Here is a 22,382-nt window from a genome sequence, read left to right as displayed (position 1 = left end):
TTTAGCTCAATGCACAAGTTCCACCTTTTTTTTCTTTCCCAATTCTCTTCCCAGTCCCACTGGGAAGAGGTGGGAATGAGTGAGTGACTGTGGTACTGATCCACCTGCTGGGTTTAACCACCACAGCTGAATGCAGCCTGGAGCAGCTTGTAGCCCTGGTGTTGGCTGTGCTAGTGAGTGGGGGCTAGAAAAGAGCCTTTTACCCCAGGGTGCCTCCAGGCCCAGGTTGAGCAGTGGTCTGGTAGTGGCAGGAAGACATGGACAGGTTCTGCTGGCCCATCCAGCTACCTAAGCCTGCACTGGGCTGGTTCTTAACGGGAAATAAATAGGATATTACAACTGTCTCTTCGTTACAGGCATGTTTATAGCTGTTCCAGCCTGTGGGGGAGGAACAGGTGAGCTGGCCAGTTTGCAACTTCCAAAAGATCAGAACAGGCAGCTACCGTAACTCTCCGACTGAATCAAGCATTGAGTTGCCTGCTAAGTTTGTATTCTCTGATTCAGATAACTATCTCAGACAGAGACATGCATATTATTCTTTGATAATAGCAGTCATTATTAATAAAATCAGGCTTTTTGCAAAGTCTTCAAAATTATTCATAGTAGTTGCAGGTTCTTTTGCATTTGAGGTTTCTTTGGACTAGTTATGTATTGTTAGCATTAGTCTTTCTAGTTTTAAAGCAGTGAGACTTAGAATTTCACTTCCCTGCTCTGCATACAGTCACAAAGCTGTATTTTAAGGAGGGTCCTAAGACAGATTAGCTGGGAGCAGGAGCAGGAAATTTCCCAGAGAAAAAGAAAGCTCAGTGAGAGAAATAAAGCTATCCAAAGAGGCTAAAGCCAATTAAAACCTGTGCCATTTTCTGAAATGCAAGGCAAACCTCAGATTACTGAGTTTTGCTTTTGCTGATCTTGACGCATGAAAAGGGTTGTTCCTCTTGTTTTAGACTGCTTTTCCTCTTGGTACTTTTCCTATGAATAACCCTTCCATGCATATGAGGAAAATGCCTGGTCTATCTGTGAGCTGGTTTCTAGGAAGGTGGAGGTGCTCAGGAAGAGCACATTCAAACCTACGGATCCCTCAACATCCTACTAAAGGCTTTGGGAAATGCCAGCAAATCCCTGTGTGAATGTTTAGAGATTGGTTTCCACTGAAAAATTTCTGAGCAGCACTAAAGAATAATCTGAAACCATACCATTCTAAAGCCTCTTGTTTCCATTTTGCTAATGGTGAAGTACAAGTTAGTGGAAGGAAAATGTACTAGCACTGCCTTTGCAAAGGCAGAAAATCAGAGCACTGCATCCAAGCTCTGCCCTATGGCTTGTACCTCACGGGTGTGATTTTGTTGGGTCACTTTTTGGGCTGTATTTATGTTGCCACTACCTACCTTGAATAGGGTAGTCTATCCTTCTGACGCCATAAGTGGAAACTAGCCATTGTGACTCAACAGAAAAAAAAAAAAGTAGGTTTTTTTGTTTGTTTTTGTTCGTTTTTTTGTTTTCCCTCCAGACAGGAGTTCACCATCAGGAGGAGTTTGTACTATCCTGAATGAAATCTTCCTACCAAGAGATCTGAGCAACGTGGCTTTGGGCACATTGTTTAGAGAAAGAGCACTGTGAGGCCAAAGGAAGGACTCACCTTGCTTCTTGTTGCTCTCATTTCAATCTGCTAACAGTCTGGTCCTGCTAGTCTAGAGAATGAAGGCTCCTGCAGACTGAGAATCCATGGTGATGGTGGCAGATGAGCTTCCAGTCCTCACCTATCACAAGACTTTTTTTCTCATTCCAGTGTTACAAATCTGCTTATTGTATTATTTTATTGTAAAATCTGTTTATTGTAGCAAAACTGAGAAGTATTGCAAACATTGCCATCTTGGGACATCAGAAAATTAAACAAGTTCCATGGAATGGTCTCAAACTGTAAACTGGAATGTGCTGTATGAAATAGTGTACTGCCCAAACCAGCTAGCTCAGAAATGGTGCTAACATCGTTATTTTAAGAAGCACTTTGCATTTACCTACTGAAGACACTGACTTTTGAGTCAGACTTTCTTTACAGCAACATCCAGAGACAGCTCTCTCTATAAAATTACCAGCAGGCATACAGAACTTTACAAAACAGGTTTAAAATGGGGAAAAAAGCTGGAGCCTGTAGTTCCATAAATTCTGGTATGTGACTACACATGGTAGCATAAAGCAGGTACTAGGTCTAGAGTCCTCTATGGGCTAGCTCAGTTGAGTAGATAAAACATGTTCATGGTGCCCCAGATCTTCCCAAATAATCATCAATTTCTGATCATTCAATGCTAGATGGCCTTTGGAAGTCTCTAATCCTATCTATTGCCCAAAGCAGAGATAAATCTGATTAGCAACGGGAATCAGCTTTTTGAGAAAAGCATTCGAAACAATGCAATCAAAGCATTCAAAGAAATTGCCAGCTACTTTATTGAAAATGTAACAAAGATCATCATACCTTATATTGCCCTGTTCAACTAGAAGTCATTTTACCTATCAAATTGATAGTTGCTTTTAATTTTTTTTAGTCAAGGTCCCAACTTCTGTTAACATTCAACACCTAGTCTGTCAAAGGCTATCTGACCACTAGTCTGGTAATTGCCACCAGGTTTTCTTTGTTCAGTCCTGGCCCTTAATCCTACTTGCTTCCTCACCTGTCTGCGCATACCACTGCCCACGTCTGAGACTTAAAGCCTGGAAAATTTCTCATGTAAACTGAAAGCTGGCTTTGCAGAGGGCATTTTGTCTCGAAGATATAGTGGCACTCATGCAGACACCAGTAATTTGGGCAATTATCTTGCAAACTTACATACACATGCAGTTTAGGTAAGTTCTGAAGAGTTGCAGACTTGTAAGCCTTTTCAGAATCCAGACCTTGAATTTGGTGGCTTTGTTTTTAAGATTTCATATGTAGATACTCAGAAGTGTAAATATGCACAAGAACCACCACAGGCTTCCCAGAAGCTTTACTTCCCATTCACACCTCCTAAAAGCAGTTGCTGATTCAAGGGCTTGTCTGTAAATTTGACCTGAAGGATGGTCAGGAGGAAATATGCCTGTTTCAAGTTTAGTTGCTTTTCACAGTATTTTAAGCCTATAACAACTGGGCAGATTCATGCCCATGAAACCCACCCCTGGCTGCAAGATGAGGAAAGAGCATCATTTTGCCGTGGAGAATCATCACTCCTTTGGCATCAACACTTTTGCTTAGATGGCTTTAGGTCTCTGATTTAACAGCATATAGTTCATGGTGTGTGTCTTGTGTTTTCGTTTATTCCTGGCTGAAATCAGCATTGAGTCACTTCCAAATTTGTTTACTTTGCCGTTGTCAATAGAAACGAAAGGTCAAATAATCAAAATGGAATCTGTGGATATAATTCAGTATCTGTTTGTATTTTTGCTGAGAGGTATTAATAAAAATATTTATTTGGCCAAGGAAGCTCCACGGAAAAAAACAAAGGTGTTCATGTAGTTGGGAACTGGAGAAAAATAAGCCAAGCCTCCCCTCAAAAGAAAACGCATAGCAGACTTTTTCAACCCGTTCTGAAGATTCTTGTGTCCACTTCATTGATGGAGAAGCACAGGTCAGTTGGAGGAAAGCCTGCAGGACGTGCCTGCTTTGCTGTCACCATAGTTTTCCATACAGGATCACACTAAATGAGCACCCTTTGGAGTGGCTAGCTCTAGGTATCTCAGCTATCTAGGTATGCAAGAAGAAGATGAACTAAAAGACTAAATGAATACATTTCTATGCTGCTAAAGCACAGAGTTGAACTTATAGTGTTTTACTGTTTTTCCCCACTGGATCTGTACCTCACTGGTGAGGTTCTCCTGGTGTAAGATCAGTACTTAAAGCCCACTCATCTCCTCACAGTGAAGAGCCAAGATTATAATCGAGTCATTAGTGTCTTCCATGAGCAAAAAAGTCTAAAATAAGGACCAGTGCAGAACTGGAATGAAACTTGAATCACAATGGTAAAAAAAATAGAAGAGTGGTAAGATCTCATTTTCAAGTCATCTGCTCTGAACATCTGTGGGTTTTAAGGGGATAAGCTGCAACATACTTCAATAGCATCACCCAACTTCCGATTCGTTAGTGTGTGGCTGTGAGTAATTTTGAAACCCTCACCCCTGAAGTGGAGCCAAATTGCAGCAAGTGAATCGCCCAGGAGACTGAGACCCTCTTCTGCTGGCAAAACACACTGCAAATATATTGTAAAACTGTATGCATTTCTTTGCTTATTCAGCAGTTCACTGCAAGAGGCTTTTATCTTGTCAGTGTTGCTTACTGACTCAGTTCGTGAGTTATGGGGTGTGAGATACCCTGTAGTCTTTTTTTTTTTTTTTTTTTTTTTTTTTTTTTTTTCTACAAGGAAACCTAATAGCACAAGTTCTCTGAAACAGAATGCTTTTTCATACTTCCACACAAGTTTTTTTCTGTCCTTCAGTCTCTGAACTCTGGGCTTCATCACAGAATGTTTAGCATGAATCAGGATATAAAGCAGAAATGCACAATGCCTTGGTCATTATATCCATCCTCACAGGGGATTGTCTCTTTGATTTCCTGCGTCAGAAGAACATGACAATGGCTGTATTGGCTCAAATCCACTAAACCCAGGACGCTGTCTTGAACATGGGGAAGGACATAAGAACAAGGAAAGCACCCGGGGAAATTTCAGCTGGTTGCTCTTACAGCTTCTGAGACTTGGCTCTTCAGGGACTTTGTGAAATTTGTTGTTTGGGTGACCAATCAGCAACTCCTGGGTTTTTCCTGGATGCATGAAAGCAGTTGGCATCACACATGTTGGGCTCCGGCATGACAGTGAGGTGGTCTTGAGGTGCTACAGGATCCACCACAAGGGATGGGGAGGTGCTGGTGGCCACTAGGAGGGATGGGGAGCAGTCCCTGGTCTTGGCCTGGGCAAGAAAGGATGGGAAGGCTAAATAGGGCCATACCTGTTTGTATGAGCATTGCTAAGAATTGTTCCACCACAGTAGCAGTTGGAAACCTAGTAGTGGTAAGAAGGACCAGGACACTTCCAGCAGTCTTTGTAACATTGCTTAAGTCCTGAGGAATGAGCATGGAGCTCCTGAAGTCTGCAATGGCAAGGAAAAAAATAGGGTTGCCTTTCCATAGAGGCAGTAAGCCAGAAGTTTGTCCTAGTTTGTGAGCTAAAATGCAAATACAACGAATACCCTTATTTGTGTAGGATTCCTTCTGTTCGACATCAGAGGTAGTTCAGTTTCCATTCCTCAGATGGCTACAAACATGTTAGGACCAAAATAATGGAAGCAGTACCAATCCAGGGAGGGCAGGCAGTGTTTTATATCGAGTACTTCCTTGTATCTAGTACGGGACAGCAATACATTTTGTAGTAGAGTAAAACTTGGTTTAAACCACTCCATTATTATGCTTTTTTGGAAGTATGCCTGGGAATACAGTGAACTTCAGCAAATGGAAACTGAAATCCTAGCGCTTTTTCGTTTACTAGCCACCACTTCATGATTAACAGAAGACATTTTTACAAAGAGACTTTCTGAAACCCCAAGAAAAAATAAATGCAGCATGAGAATGCTCATTCAGCTTTAGCCATGCTCAACATTTCTGTGGTCCCAGAGCTGGCTGAGGCCCCCAGAAGTTCCAGTAGGAATTCCACCCATGAGTGCCAGCCCAGCAAACACCATTCCCTGTGCAGGGCTCCATCTATTTTGCGATGTCCACCTCCCCCAGCCACAGAGTCCTGCTCCTAGCCCCACATATCCCACTGCAGGTGCTTGTACAGCTGGAGAAAAGGATTCAGCTGGGCTGAGTACACTTCTAAGGGCCATTGCAGGAATTTCTTAATTAACCTTACACCTAATGTAAATGTAAAACAGCGTGGAAGTGCCAAGGCTAACCACGGGACAGCTGGTTTGCATAAGACATTGGTTTGGTTTTTTTTCATGTAGGAACACATGGATTGCATTAGCGTTTTGGCTAATGTGGCAAGAAGAGGCTAAACATTTCTTGCTGTCACCTCTTCCTGCCAGTGCCAACGCTGATGATCTTTGCTGTGGGGCTGCTGGCTGGGATGGGGCTAGGCACAGGTTTAATTGGGCAATTTGGAAACTCATGCCTGCTGGTGCATCTCATGGACTCAGTTCTTGCACGCTCCTGCTGCAATGGGATCATCCATCTGGAAGCTGCTGGCTTCCCTGGGAATTTGGCCATGGAGATGCACTGGAAGGCAGCTGAAAAGCAGGATGCAGAAGGACCTGACTCTTCTGCAGGCTACAGGCTTCAGGACATTTCAATGAATATATTTTTTAAATACTATCACATATTCTGGTGCTTACGTCATTTATAGGTGATCTTTAAGTCAGTGATGAGAACAAATTCCTTTATAGAATGAGAGAAAAGAGAACGTGGTCTGAAACATTTTCCTAAACAAATAAAAGTTACATAAATGCAAAATAATAGAATAATAGAATATAATAATAATAAAATATTATAATATTAGAAAAGTTGGATTTTTCTGTCCAGGAATTCCTGTAGATGAGGATGAGTTGTGTGACAAGAGCTTACTGTTGCACATACCTTCCCATCAGGTCTTCAGTGGAAGAAAAACAATGCTTTGCCCACTTGCTCACCTTCTACATAGTGTATCAGTGCAATCCAACATGGCCATAGCCCATCTCAAGGTTTAAAAAATTCATGCAGGGACCAACACTAGACATAATAAACTTTCTAATTCTAAAATTTATTTGATTGATGTTTAAAAATGAAAAACAAAATGTATCCTTTCTATTTGTTACTGGATGTTTGAAGCTGCTGGCCCAATTCTCCTGCTGCGGGCAGGAAGAAAGATTCTGTGAGCAGGTGTTGCAGTACGCGCCCGTTCCGCTTTCCCGGGAGACCGCAGCTTGGCCAATTACTGAGGTGACAGCAATATGATGAGCAGCAAAATGGCGTTTATTACACGTATTAACTACCTTATATAGCCTAATTACTTCGTCTACGCCCCTAGGGGCCCACATCACACATCAATCATTAGAGCAGGGAGGGAGCTTAACACATCGGACCCCGCGGGGGGGTCTAGCAATTTCGCAGTTGCTGACAACAAGCAGGGTCCAAAGGGCAAGACCCAATTCTGTGACCTCACCAAAGAACAAAGGATTTGGCTTCTAAGTTGCAATTAAGAAGCGAGATGTTTCCAAGATGTCGGAAGGTTTAAAGAATCAACAGGAATGCATTGTTCTTATACTTGGTTAATTCTCATCTTCTACTCTTTAAATTAAGTATGTTTTTAAAAAGAAAAGCAAGTGTGTTGAAGAACAGAGGAATGTTTTTCCACCCAGGGCCCAAACAAACATAGAGGATGTTCCTTTTGCAGTGATCAGATATCTACATTGCCTTGGGAAGTCCATCACTCATGAGAAATGGAAACAGTGGCAGCCCTCAGGAATGAGGGCAAGACCTTCTCCAAAGTCAAAACCAGACAACACCAATAGATGGAAAACCATGAAGGCAATAATATATTCATTCCCAGCTTTTGGTGTCCACCAATCAGCAGGGAGGGCTTTCTGCAGTAAAAGAATGGCCTGTGGTGAGACTCCACAGCGAGCCCTGCAGGCACTGGCCTTAGAGCACCGAAGAGAAATGTACCAAGGGAAGCTTTGAGGTGATTTCCAAGGTGCACCAGAAGTCACCAGAGCAGCGTTTCTACCTCCAGCACGCATCTGTTTTTCTGTTCTTTCAATAAGATTTTCTGTACAGCATGAAAACAGAATTGGATCCACAATATTTAAATATCAACAGTGGGAGTTCAGTCTCTACCTCCATGCAAATAAGCAACTTTTAATGCTTGTTTTAATATCAAGAATCCCCTTGGCATTTAGATGTTTCTTCCAGGGCAGCCCTGGAGAAGGTAGTCATTTACAAATGAATATTTTTGCTTTTATCATGTTATTGTTCTGCCACTACATTCTCACATTCATTGGCTGAAGGCTCTGCATCATTCCTCGGGTTGCCTGCAGGGTTTTGCATATTGTGGTTTATTTGGTTCCTGCTTTAACAAGGCTGAAAACTCCCTGGTAGCTGCCTGTTTTGCTATATGGAAACTGTTTCTTTAATCAAACAGACCATCAACACTGAGGTCATGACGTGGGTATCTTTGAGAACTATCTTGTATGATCGAGGTGGGTTAGTATTAAAATCAGGGCTTGCTAGATCAGCAAGCTGTGATTCCGCTTCCAAGTTCAGCAGGTCACAGAAAGAAATCATGTATATCACATGGCACTACGCAGAATACTGCTCCATTTAGGCAAGAAAATTGACTCTAAAACTAAAACAATGAGTAATGGAAACTAAGCTTGAGATTGTTGTGTGCATTCTCACACTAAAGATTGGCATACTAATGATTGGTGAGAATGAGGAAGTTCTTTCCATCATCTGCTATGGATGATTGAGGATTTACACTATCAGTTAAGAACACACCCTCAAGTCAGCAGACGGAAGCCGTAAACAGGATAATATTCAACATTTCACTGGCTCATATAAGCAGTGTGAAAAAAAGTATTCAAAGGACGTCCATTTCAGGAACATTGAAGTGTGGACCACTTCTAACAGCGAAGGCCACAGAGTGGTCCTGTAGACAAAACAAGGCCACTCACCTGTACACCAGACAGCCGAGGGAGTTCAGCATTAGTATAACAGCCAGCAGAGAAGATAGATATTGATGTTGACAACACATTTCTGGCTGTTGGTCTGTTTTTGTTCTTGTATCAAAGTCACTTTTAATAAAAGCTGAGCCTTCTTTCTCTCTTACTGAAGCTCTGAATGCCTCTTATGGTCAGGAAACCAAGATTCTTCATAACCGTAGACACTGCATAAAATTTCTGCTTGCTATAACTCTGTCCAGATGCTAGTACTCTGCTTACCCATAAAAATTAGGCACTCTCCTCTTTCCAGTCTCTCTAAGAAATTCAGCACTTTGACTTACAGTCTTAAAAATAAATAAATAAGTGGAAGAATGGAGCTCATAGTATGTTATATGTCCTAAATCTAGTCAAAGGGAAGCAGAGCTTTGATACTGAAAACAATAAAGGTCAATAATGTTGCTGGAGAGTTATTTTATCTTGAGCAACATCAAGATTTTTCTGCTCCTTGTTCTCTGAGCAAACAGTAGACACTGCATTTGGTCCATACAACACTTGTCTAGTGAGGGAGAAGCCCTAAAAGTGAAACAAGTGAAGGTGGAAATAAGGGTCAAAGACAAAGGTTTCTTTGGAAACAAAAGAAGTCTTTCTCCAGATTTCAGATATGAAATTCCTGCAAGAGCTAAAGCTACAAGAGGTAGTGGATTTTAGCAAATGGGGTGACCACAAGTAGTCTGAACGCATACGTTTTTGAAAGTAAATATTCCCATCTGCACTTCCCCATTGATGTAACAAAGTAATGATCCTATCCTACATAAAGAAAAAGGCTCCCAAGGTTTAGCTCTAACAGACAGCTTGTGTTCTCTTAGAAAATCTCCAGCATCCAACCATTTCCTGCAACTGAGAGCTAACTTCAAGTCTGACATCACAGCTACATTGGAGAAGAGCTCCAGACATAATCCCACACCCCCAGGTTCACATGTGTGATTGAACTCCAAGGGAATTGCCTGATTTATTGTGGTTACCCAACCTATATGATAAATGTCCATTCTGATGATGGACAGGAGTGCTTATCTGGTCTTCCCTTGAGTTCAGTGACAGTTGACCATGGCTATATAGACTTAAGTTTTTTTAATTCTCTCTGTTATTGTAAGTATTTGCAGCATGGGGGGATACATGATCTGGATTTCCAGACTTCTTTGCCTCTAATACTACAGGTCTGAAATGCAATTCCCTTGCTCAAACCTTGCTGTATGCAGTGACAAGCTAAGCTAAATTGCATTTTAATTTTTATATTACAGCACAATTCCTTGAAACAAAGCAGGAGAAATGTCCTTAAGTTTCAAAAAAACAGTATCATTGACAGAGCGATCTCTTTGCAGAACTTTTCTCAACAATAGAGTGTGTTTTTCAAGATTCTGATTTTCTATAGTTTCCATGGTCTTTTATTTCTGCATCATTCATACCTAGGGTCTTCCCCATTTTTCTCAGGTATTACATATGCTCAGTCTTAGGTGTGCTAGCAATGAGAAACCTGGCTTCTAAAGGGAAGTTAGAGAATTACACCGGTGCACACTGTCAGTGGCTGGATATTCTGTATGAACTACAAAAGAGAGCTTCCTCTCTATGTTCTACACACAGGGAAGAACTGTGCACACCAGAGGGCTAAGGGGTGTTAGGATAGGGACATATGATTTGCCTCTTGACCTAGGCTACCTTCTTCCCAGCCACTCAAAAGTGACATGCACAGGTATTCAGGAAACATGCTCAAAAAAAATGCACATGCCACGATTCACAAACACCAAAATCTCTTATTGTGGTGTCCTTTGGCTTCATGCAAAGGTTATGATGCTGTGGAAATCTGTAGGAAAACAAGTTTATGATGGGTTGTGTCAGAAAAGTGGTGGGATGCCAGGTTGGCAAGCTGGAAGAAGTTCACCACCAAGATGGTGAAGGGCCTGGAGCATCTCTCCTATGAGGAAAGGCTGAGTGAACTGGGTCTGTTCAGCCTCGAGAAGAGAAGACTGAGAGGGGACCTGATCCAGGTCTATAAATATCTAAGGTGTGGGGGGCAGAAAGATGAGGCCGGACTCTTTTCAGTGGTGAAGGGTGACAGGACAAGGAGAAACAGCCGGAAACTGCAGCATAGGAAGTTCTGCACAAATGTGCGCAAGAACTTCTGTACAGTGAGGTGACGGAGCACTGGAACAGGCTGCCCAGGGAGGTGGTGGAGTCTCCTTCTCTGGAGATGTTCAAGACCTGCCTGGATGCCGACCTGTGCGACCTGCTGTAGGGAACCTGCTTTGGCAGGGGGGTTGGACTTGATGATCTCTGGAGGTCCCTTCCAACCCCCACAATTCTGTGATTCTGTGATTCTGTGAAAATTCACAGCCCATGTGATCCTCCCCAGTAGATGAGTGTTTCCTCTATTAGTACTGCTTAAATTCAAGGCAAAGGTGTGTTTTCATTCCCTGTAAAGAGTCACTTCCTTGGAAGCAAACAGATGTTGTGTGGTCTTTATTCCAGGCATTCCAAACCACGAGCTGCAAAGCAGTTATTACAGTTGTAGCTTACGTTTGGCACAGATCCCTAATGCAGGTATGCCACCAACTCATCAACACCATCAACATTCTCAAGCATCAGTACTCTGCTGATAGGCATTTTTGGATCAGAGTTTAATTCTAGAAATGAAATAGGGGTTGAAAAAAGCTAGTGCAGAAGAGGAGTTTGACCACACTGCCAAGCTACTGAATGCCTTGTATGTGGATTCATTTGTCAAGATGTGGTTGCTAATAGAAGCATGTGGATTCAGACCTTGCTATCAGACTCCAAAATTCCAAATATTTGATAACACAGACATTTGAAAGGAAGTATTTGTGGTTTGCTTCTTCCTCCCATTCCTTTGCTTTTTTTCAAAAACAAGAACTCACTGAATAAATGAGCTGGTATCTCCGAGAACTATCACTCACCACTAAAAAAAAGGGTTGATGGACTTGGAAGCAACCAGTGCTCCTCCACTGTGACCTCCATACATGACCTGTGGACAGAATTCCCTGCTCCTTGTTTTTTCACCTCTGATCACAAGATTGTCTTGCAGAGTTACGGCTCACATCTCCAAAGCAAATTCTTGTGTTCACACAGCTGAAAGATCTGCACAGCAAGACTGCAATAGTGGAGACTTCCCAGTAAAATCATCATATGCTTCTCTTGCTGATGGCAGCCAATCTGAGACTTCTCCTAGAAACTTTCCTCCAACCACACTAATTCAAGGGACATTAGTGCTCTCATGCTAAGTTTAGGAAGCAAATTTTGTAGAATAACTGATCCATTTTGGGAAAAAGAAAAATCATCTCTATGTGTAGATCAAACCCTCCAATAGATATACTGTATCACTATGACCAAGTCTTGCTTGACTGCTCTCAGGACATCTGAAATGGCTGCAAAAGCAAGATGAACTCACCTGGAAAAGAGCAATGTGGTACTGTAGGGAAGGACTATCATCTCTCTAAATAAGATTTCCCTGCTTTGCCTGCTCATGGGCCTGTCATCTTGAAGCTTCACTTCCCATGTTGTCTTGCAGGACTTGCTAGGACCTCTTGTCCTACCAAGGAAGCTGATTGGATATCTCTTCCCGTTGAAGTGGGACAGAGTGCAGAAAAGAAACACAAGATATGGGTGGGTGTGAAAGAGCCTGATTCTGGCACCCAAAAGGAAATGGATTTCCCAGAAAGATGTTGGTGCTCCAAGAAGGCTGCTGAGGCATTTTGCGCACATGTACCTTTGTGGGAAGAGAACAAAAGGCAGTGAGTTTAACAGAGGGCCATGAGTAAGCAATAAAGCCCAGCTCAAGGACACAAACAGACAGATAGCCACCAAGCTAGAGTCCTCTCTTTGGAGAGATTCCAAAGGGAGGTATTTTCAAAGCAGCTATTTTCACAGCCCTGTTGAGTGTGAAATCAGGGCACAGGTCAAAACTCTACCCCATCTTTTTCCTGTGAACTATCCAAAGCCTTCACTTCCAATTGAGTTTTCTCCAAACTTGCAGGCTTCCATACATCTTCTACCCTCATCACTCATGTAGAGTTTCCCAGGTAGATGCTGAAGAGAAAGGAAATTGCTACAGATCAAACCTGCATCCTTATCATGACTTCAGCAGGGGCTACTAATTCACACTTATTACTGAAGAACAAACCTGTAGATCTACCACCCCAGAAAGCTCTAACAGGCAATTTGCAGCTTAAGTCTATCACGCAATTAGGGGGTGTATCAGTATAAATTTGCATGAATGTATTTTTCCGGGAATGTATTCCCAGCAGATCTGTCTTCCATGATTTCATTCCAACTCCCTTTGAGCCCTTGGAAACTGTCAGCGCCTTCAGCATCTCGTGGCAGAATGGGCCGCAGATCTACGCCAAGCACCATCATGTCCTCTGTGGTGCTGCACACCTGCAGGTATCCAGCCATGACCTGAATAGAGGAGATGACAAACTCCTTTGTCTGTGCTGCTCCCAGGTAGCCCCAGATGGGATGTTCTGCACAGTGACAGCACATGTTGGCTCACAATGAACACAGCACCCACCATACCTGCATCCCTTCCAGCGGGGCCAGCAGAACTGCGCATGAGGATTTCCTGCTCCCCATGAAGGACGTTGCACGTCTAACTGCTGAACTTCAGGAAGTTTCTGTCAGCTGAATCTTCACGTTTCTCAAGGTCCCTCTGGACAGGCACTGCTGATCAGCATGTCAGCCGCTCCTCCCAGATTTGCACTGTGCACAGAAATTGGGTGCATTTCATCCAAGGGCATGTGTGGGACGTAGGGGGAAAGGCTCAGAGAATGGGGCAAGGTGAGGGAATATTCAACACAAATTGTGGCAGAAAACTATGATGGCTGTCTCTGAGTTTTGCCCCAGTTTTGCCAGGTGGCGTGCAGTGGTGCTGCGCTGGGGATGTCTGCTGTACGTCATGTACAAGGCTGTCAGCTGCAATAATCAGACACAGTGTACTCAAGAAAACCTTTTGAATAACCGCCAAGCAGGATTTATTCCAACTCCTTGTACACCGCTTGTAACCCTTCAATACACATTGCTGTGAGGAAGAGCAACTCCCTCCCTTTGAATCAAAGAATAAATAACACGTTTTTATCCTACAAAGGAAACATGAGACTCGGAACATGGGCTGCTGTCACCAGCTTTTTCCCAAGAGTTTGCATGGTGTGCCCTGGCCAGTTTCAAGATGAAGCCAGCGCAGCAGTCCTGCACCAGCATCTCTCAAGGCAGAGCAGACAGCTTTGTGGGTTAGCAAACCCTGAAGAAAAAGCAAAGAGTCTTCAAAGGACTGAAATAGCAAGCCTACTACAATCAGACCTGAGTTATGCTTAGGTGCTGCTGTGCCCAGCAGCTCCCATGGCTATGCAAGCCAGGAGCCTGGGCCATGTCCTGCTAACAGGAGCAACCTTTGCAAACAGAAGTGTGACTGTGAGTCCAGCGGCAAAAACAGGAATAGGTCTGGCAAGGGATATTTTCCCTTTCCTTTGCTTGCTCTCTCTCCCACAGCTTTTGTGTTTTGTTTTGTTTTGTTTTGTTTTGTTTTGTTTTGTTTTGTTTTGTTTTGAAGATCAGCTGTTCCAGAGCACAACGCAGAGGAATTCTCTCTCTGTTTAAGAGCCATCTCCAGCCCTACTTTAAGTTTGGAAAGTCAAAATCTGGCAGGAGAAGTGAGAGAAGTTCCTTGGAGTTGCTTTCTGTGAAAGGTTTGGGACTTCAAAGTTATATATCAGGGACTCATAGCACATTTTGTACCTATTTTATAATAATATATCCATAATGAACCACTCAGGAGGACTTTTCAGCACATATCAGGTCAAATCAGCAGTGTGCTGGGAGACCTAGGAGCTATGCATGCAGGCACTGCTTGGGTAGTGAGCCTGGGGCTTGCCAAATCTCACTGGAAAGTATTGTGGCCATATATGAAGCACTGATTTTGCACGAGTGTCCTAAGTCCCTCAGTCTGTTGGGAGCAGCTATAAATTGTAACTCTTTTGGCAGAAAATACTCAAACCGGAAGCTCTAGCCAACAGTCCACAGAGATCTTGCAGTTGGCAACACTGCCTTTGGTACAGGGGTTGGAGTTTGGTGACCCTTAAGGTCCCTTCCAATCCAAGCATTCTATGATTCGATGATTCTGTGATCACAGTGCTTCTCTGCAAGAGAAGGGGTCTTTCCTGCCTTCAGTATAGGAGGATGGGTTTTTTCTGCTTCTATGCTTGCGTGTGGATCTTGCATCAATAAATACAGAGCTGTAGTTTTATCAGCTGCTTTGTTCTGTGCAAGTAATTCACTCTGTTTGCAGCTCTGCCTCTTCCTGCAGTTAAACTCACAAGCTTTGGTCTGTCATGCCAGCATGGTCTAATTCCACAGATCACAAAAATAATATTCCAAGTCTAATCCCAAAGAAAGGATTACAGGGGATCAAATCCATTATTTCACAATAAATCCCTTTTATGCCCATTTTTTTTAATCAGTGATCAAAGCAAGTGGATTTCAGTTCTAAAAGCACTGCTGCCACACAACAAAGGAGATCCTTGTCCTCCTGTAGGTCTCAACATTTACTTTCATTTTTTTACACTGTATTGAAGGAGATTTATTTTTTCCCTTTTTCCAAAAATAAAGTCTGGTCCAGATACTCAGCTGCAGCTGAGGGCTCTGGGAGAGAAAAAGCTGCCACTCATTTTGCAGCTTCCTAATCTTTAGGGCCGTTTCTAACTTTCTTAGTTGTGTGCAGTCCCACCTCCACCGTTCCTACACTCAGGAGTCTGAACCAAACAGCCAAACTCCTTTTCAGCGAAGGGCAATTCAGAGACCACCCTAGGATTTTTGCTTCTAAACATGAGGCTGGATCCTGCTCACCCATTCCAGTTTCATCGCTATTTCCATTGCTTGCTGTATAAAGCTAAGCTCACAATGCTAGACTTTCGTGTTTCCTTTGCCCAGATCTGGAACAGTGCAGATCCAATTCCTCACATACATGAGCGCATTGGAGGGTTACTACAACAGAGACAGGGCCATCATATGCAATCTTGGACCCAATGGCCTTGCTAGAGGGAGCGATGAGATGGGAAGGTCCCAAAACATGGGAATTTGAGTGCACAGGACTGCCACTATCCCACGTATCACGACTTCTGGAAGGCAGACAAGGCACCAGCCTTGACAATGTGCTACATATAAATAGTATGAGCCTATCTGGGTAAAACAGATTGCTTGTCATCATTGCTGTGAAGTCGTGCTCTTTATGGTTCCTCCGCTAACCAGACCATATTTTTAGTCCTAATCTCAATCTGCTTGAATTAGCTCAGCTAAAATGAACAGAATTATACAGGTCAGATCAATTATTAAGAAAAATTCAATTATGATAGTGCCATATGCAGCACTATAAAAAGAACGCAGCTGTACATACGGCTGGTGAAAGCAACAGCAGTTAGTGGCACGAGTGTCCACGACACTGTGATGTCCTTTAGTCCTTCATTGCTTTCCACACTGGCCACGCTGAGAGGAGACAAAGGACACTCATCCTTTTCAGAAGATTCACCACCTCACAAACATCCCACCTCAGCCTGACCCTCCCCAAAAAAACCCACAAGAGTCATTCCTTGGAGGCTGCACGAAGCGCTGAGAGGTCCTTTTTGGAGGTGGAGTTGATCTTGCTTGTTTCACAAGTTTCCACCAAAAAAAAATAAGAGTTGCCCAATATTCTTTAAAGAAAAGAGTGGTTTTGTTTCCCTGCAGAAGCTTGTAACTACAAGGCTCTAATTCTTTATACCTGAGTAGTCTCTTAATGGAAGGGCAATGTGCATAGGCTGTCAGATGTGTAGGTTGAGCCAAAAGGACTCTGGTATCTGCAGGGATGGGACTTGAACATCTGAGAACATAAGCTCAGAGAAACGCTGTATGGACTGGGGGTGAGCCCCTTATCCCAGGACCAGGGATGAATTTCTCAGATGCAGCACTGAAGCAAAGCACATTAGGAAAAGTCCTGAACAACAACAACAACAACAACAACAAAAACAAAACACCACCACAACAACAAAACAGAGAACTTTCTGCTCACAGGAACCAAAGAGATCTCAGGCATCCCAGAAAAAACTGGGAAGAGGAAGAAGTTCTTGTTGTGCCCTGGAAAGAGCAAGATCGTGCAACCAGCACCCTGGCTCCCTTTGTGTTGTGATTTCCTGCAGATCTCAAAACTGCTTTTAGAGAGAAGCACCACTTCCCAACTTTCCTTTAATGAAAAAAGAAGCAATCAGCATTACCAAATGAAGAAATATCTTCTGAGACATTCCCATCAGCTTCACACACACAAAAAACTGTAGTGTGCAAAAATACATCCAAAGGATGCTCTTCCACTACTAACAGCACTGGCATACTCCTGCACAGCCTTCCAGATGGTCCATCTTTCCAGCCTTTCCTTTCTTTTAGGCGATAGCCTGAGGCACAACAGGACCATATCACTGCCTTATTTAGAGCACAGAGAATAAAAAGTTCTCCTTAGCAAAAAGAAATTATTTTTCTAAAAATAAAAATCAGTTTTCTCAGATTTCCTTTTTATTCTTCTTCCCCATACAAACACATACTTTTTAAAGAGCACAGCTCTGCTCAGGTTTAGAGAGCCTTTTGGTGGTTGATAGCTCCTGTGTTGCAGTCCCTAATTCACAGATTCTTTTTTTTTCAAGTCTAAATTATGCACTCCGTGCTGGATAACTCTGACTGCATCAGAATGGGATAGTTTTTGAGCCGATACAACTGTAAATCTGTGTCTTAAGCAGCTTTCAAGGTTTTCAAAAAGGAGACATTAAAATGATATCACATTCCATTTCAGCAAAAAACAAAAAAAAAAAAAAACAAAACAAAAAAAAAAACAACTTATTTGTTGGGATCTACTATGAAACCAATTGACTTCAGGAGGAAAATTTAAACTCTTGATAACTACAGAATGCTTAAATGTGACAGGCTGACCAGAGAGGTTGTGGAGTCTCCTTTTTTGGGTCTGGATGCTGTTCTGTGCAACCTCCTCTATGGAGCCTGCTTTAGGAGGAGCTGAACTCAATGATCCCCAGAGGTCCCTTCCCACTTCTACAGTTCTGTGATCCTGTAATATTAGAACAAGTCATAATATCACAGAATATCAAGGAAAATACCTAGCCATGCATCTCTAGAGGTTTCAGGACTGTAAACTGAGTAAGTTGTTTTCCCAGCTCTGTGTTCTGAATGACCAAATGAGCATTTGGTGTTTCTGCAGGCTTTGTACAAAATGGGCCTCTGTCTCCACTGTCACCACTCTTCATCACAAACTGACATGGAGCAGTAGAACCCAGTATTACTACACTTGTGCAGTCCAACAACACAAGGCATACTCGTTAAATCTGCCTAGAACATGCACTGCTAAGAGTACAGTTGTGCTGTCTCACCCATGCCCAGCTTCAGATTTGAGTGTGTTGTCCTAGCCCTAATCAGAAGAAGAAGAAGAAAAAGGCATGAACCTCACTTTGATAGTGGTTATTTCCAATGTGGTCTCTGGGTCCTACAGGAAGAATGACCAAGGAAAGAGTGGGTAATAAAAAAGAGCACGCATGTGAGGTAGAAATCAAAACATTTACTGTTTCTCTGTTCTTCCTTCAAATATTTGCTACACCCACAGAATCCTCTGCAGAATGGAGGGATGGATCTATCAGAGATGAGCAGGATCTGGATGGACATATCCCAGCCATGCCACAGTTCATGGCCATAGCTGCAGTGCAGTATGCTGATGTGCTGGGCTCCAAGGCACATCTCCTCCTGAAAACATACAGCTTAAGCAGAGACCTGGGAAGACCTTCAAGAAGCTGTTGGTTTAGGAACCTTTCTCACACACAGTCATCTCTCATGCTTGGATTTTCTTGAGAGATCACTGCTGGAAGATTCTACGATGAGCAACGTAAGTCAATCAGAAATACAAAACCACTCAGTCTGAACAAAATGCTTGGTTGTGAGTCAAACAATACAAGTTTTGAAAATTATTTCAGACTAAATTCTTCCTCAGGACATAGCCTCCAAGGGTGAAAGCTTGGCCCCACTGAGGCCAAGAGCAAACTTCCTGCAGACCTCAGCAGGACCTGGCTCCTACCCAAAACAAGCTTTTCAAGTCCCAGCCAAACTCTTCATCTGCAGACATTCATTTCTATTATTTTTTTGGCCTTTTTGTCCTGCAAAAAGTCCTTCTGCACTGGCCATCCAACAGCCAATAACAAGATGGAAGAAATATAATTTGCTGTTGAAAAACGTCTATAAGTTATTTTTTTCAATTAGAAACAATATGCCCCTAACATGGTCTCCAAGTGTGTCAGTGGCAATCTGGTCAGTGGAAGAGTCCTGCATAGCTCAAACCCTTCGGGGACCGGGATCGTGCTCTGTTCTATTTCACCTAGCTCCACAGGATTCTGCATCTGAAACACGGGCCTTCCAGGAACTTCGTAAAAGCAATTATAAATCAAGTATTTTGATTTTAGCCTTGTTGGCTTTCCTTCTGCCATTATTGTTTGTCATTCCCAGCAGGCTGAAGGCATTTTGCCTCATGGGGAACTGCACTGTAACAATGATTTTAAAGCACTCCAGTTTTACATTTGGAACAACATTAACAAGTAAAACATGAACTGTCAGTTTTACAAGTTTTTTAACTTCTGATTATTTGTTTTAAAGCTTGCACTCCTGAAAACCAGTAGTTACATCAGTCTCAATTCTCCTTGATGTCAGAAGAAAATGTCTAGGACACGCCTAAAGGGTATGGATCAAAACGCTGACTCCAAGCATGTCGGCAAAACTAGAAAACAAATAGACCATGTTCTTTGAGATCACCAATAATCTGACTGTGTCCTCACATGCTGGCAGTGCTTCATGTTAAAATGTCAAGGCCAAACGTCAAGAAATTGTGCCACAAGATTTACCTACTGTACAGCCACAGGAATATAGTCTAGACCAGACCTGAGTTCAGATCCCAACTCTCTACCGATACCCAGACATTTTCACCATATGCTTGTAATTATGAAATCATTCTCATCAGCAAGAAACACAATACACTTAAAAGGAAAGAAAATAAACTGGGCCTTAATTTTACCTTCAACTACTCCCCACACACTCTGACATTTTTATGCAACTGGAACAGGAACTTGCCCTTCTCATTTCTATATGCCAAATTGGTTTGCTGCCACATTATTAGAGCCCACAAATCTCTGGCTTCATCCAGGAAAGGAAGTCAGGCTCCAGCAAAAGCAAGCTGCATTGAACTTGCTCACACATGCATATTTCAAGCACAGTCTTCTCCCACAACCCAAAGGACGTTGCGACACCATCCAGATAAAATTTTAGTGCAACATGCCAAAGCAGTTGCTTACATTAAAGTTTGGTCCAAGCCACTAAAAGTAGATGTGAATGTAGATCTCGAGAAAAGCACGGCTATTTTATCCTCTGAGTTTTCCAAAGCTTTTGCCCTTGGACACAGGAACTTTCAGCTTTCACGTCATGGGACTGCCCATTGCCATTGACCTCAGGTCAATTGATTCCACTCGTATTGGCTCCAGCTTTTTTCTCTTCTGACACACCATGAATATGGTTACAACTCTGCTTATGGTGACAAGCAGCAAGGGCTGAAAATTGTAGTGATACCAAGTGTGCATTATTTTGGCATGTCTTGAGTCCATTCAATCTTCCTAATTGCAGCATGGAAGGAGGAGCTGCATCTCTGAAACGAGCTGGAAGTACTAGAGATGACTATATGAACCACAGCTGTCTCTTTTGAAGCCCTTCTAGTTCTCCAAAAGAGATACAAGCAACAGAGGACAGGTCAAGCTTGAAAATAAGGCTACAACAGACCCAAACATGTTCCTGTAGAAGCAGCTGCAGGATGGCCCAGATGCATGAACTTAATTCTGATTCAGATGTGCTTTCAGAGCAACTTGGCACATTAGAAAGTTTTGGTATTTGGTTGTGTTCACACATACCTCAGGAAGTTTCTAGTTTTCCAGATACACTGGCCATCTTGTATTGCTTTCAGGCAGCCTCCCTCATCTGGCTTTCACAATTTAACTGAATCCCTGAGAATATTTTGCTGCAAAACTAAGTTTTGCCAGAGGGAGAACTTCACATACAAATGACTTCTGCATCACTCTTGAAGAACCAGTCCACAGAGATACATAAAATGCCTCCTTCCTCTGTCTGTTCACCTCAGATCAACCCCTTGTAAGAAATTTTAAGTATTGCAGTCATCTGTGAGTCATTTGTGGCATCTATGCCACACATGTAGCCACCTGAAGTGAGCACCACAGCCAAGCTTCATGCTCTGGAAGAACACACTGTTCCCTCTGCCACACATCTCAGTCCACTGGTGGCTGCCGTAAAGGCCCTTCCTCCTGCTATGGTCACAAAGAGAGAAGGATGGAAGACATTTTATGTATATAGTTACACTCACATTAGGTGTACATGTATAGTTGAAAACAAATGAGTGTACCAAATAAATGGGGAGTTTTTGTGGAGCTGGTTATCTCAAAGTTGATTTTCCCTGGGATCAAAGTCCAACTTCTACCACAGCCCAACCACATTCTGACCGAATTCTGAAAATTCCTGTTCTTCACCCAAAAAGGAAAACAGGCAGCTCCCACTGCTTTCTAAGCAATGTGCTCTCCTCTGCAGCAGAGACCCTTTGTGCTTTTGACAACTTTCTCAATCTAGTGGCATGTGAGAAGTAGATGATGTCTGTGGTATACCAAAACCCCAAAGCCCTGACGCACACTTGCCCTGGATCATGAAATGAGTTGCGGAGTGATGACACTGTGAAAATGCTAGATAGCATCAGCAAAAGCCAGGGTTTCTTTGAAGGAAGCAGTCATTTTCCCCTCCCAAAACAAGCTAATGTGTAAGAACGAGGAGAGCACACGTCTTACTTATGCAACTCCCATGGTGAGCAAGGTGTAAATCTCCACTCTAAGCAGGACAACAGCTTATATGCAGGAGTAAGGGCTCAGCGTACTGGAGCAGTTGGTACATGGCCATGGGCGCACAAACTCTCCTTTACAAGTCACCATATGCTTGTTTCCACCACAGTGGAAATAATAAAGACATTTTCTTTTCTTTTTCATTTCAGGTGCTTTTGAGGGTTTTTTTCTCAACAAAATGTTGTTCCTGGAAAAAAAGAGAATTACAGTTTTCAACCCTTTGGCTCTTCATAAAAACCTGTGGGAATGAACAGCGGCTTGAATCTCAAAGGCTGAGGAAAGGACAAACATATTTAAATTCCTACTATAATTAATTCATCTCACACACAGATCTTTCACTTCTATTTAGTGCCTGATCTGAGATACAACTCTCTCCTCCCTTCCCAGCCTAAAGTCTGCCTTCTTGAGGCTTGTGGTTGCATCTGGTTTATTGAGCTTGGCAAGGTAATGTGACCCAGTGGGTAAGACATTCCCACTGGTGGGATTGATATATTATGAGAGCTCTGACCCCCCACCATGGGCCAGAGAACAGGGGTTTCTCAGCCCTTTTCCCTGATGATCTTACCTCCAGTCGCTTATTTGCAAAGTATCATCAATCCCACCAGGCTTTGAATCTTGTGCTTGGGAAACCACTTGCAGCAAGTTGTTTTCTAGCTGGCCAGCTTGCTGTTCAGAGAGGTTTTTCTTTTTTCCCCAGGGATGCAGAAGGTTTAC

The 22,382-nt window shown here is 42.8% G+C and overlaps 1 protein-coding gene across 3 annotated transcripts in view; it reads right to left on the bottom strand.

Moving 5' to 3' along the window:
• PTEN (phosphatase and tensin homolog) overlaps positions 1–22,382 on the bottom strand; it is a 98,600-nt gene that overhangs the window by 10,746 nt on the left and 65,472 nt on the right. The window lies entirely within an intron of this gene.

Source organism: Centrocercus urophasianus, unplaced genomic scaffold (assembly GCF_019232065.1).
Source record: "Centrocercus urophasianus isolate 14NV4802_14NV808 unplaced genomic scaffold, USGS_Curo_1.0 seq_17, whole genome shotgun sequence".
NCBI lineage: Eukaryota > Metazoa > Chordata > Aves > Galliformes > Phasianidae > Centrocercus > Centrocercus urophasianus.
This window is presented reverse-complemented; position numbering and strand designations above follow the sequence as displayed.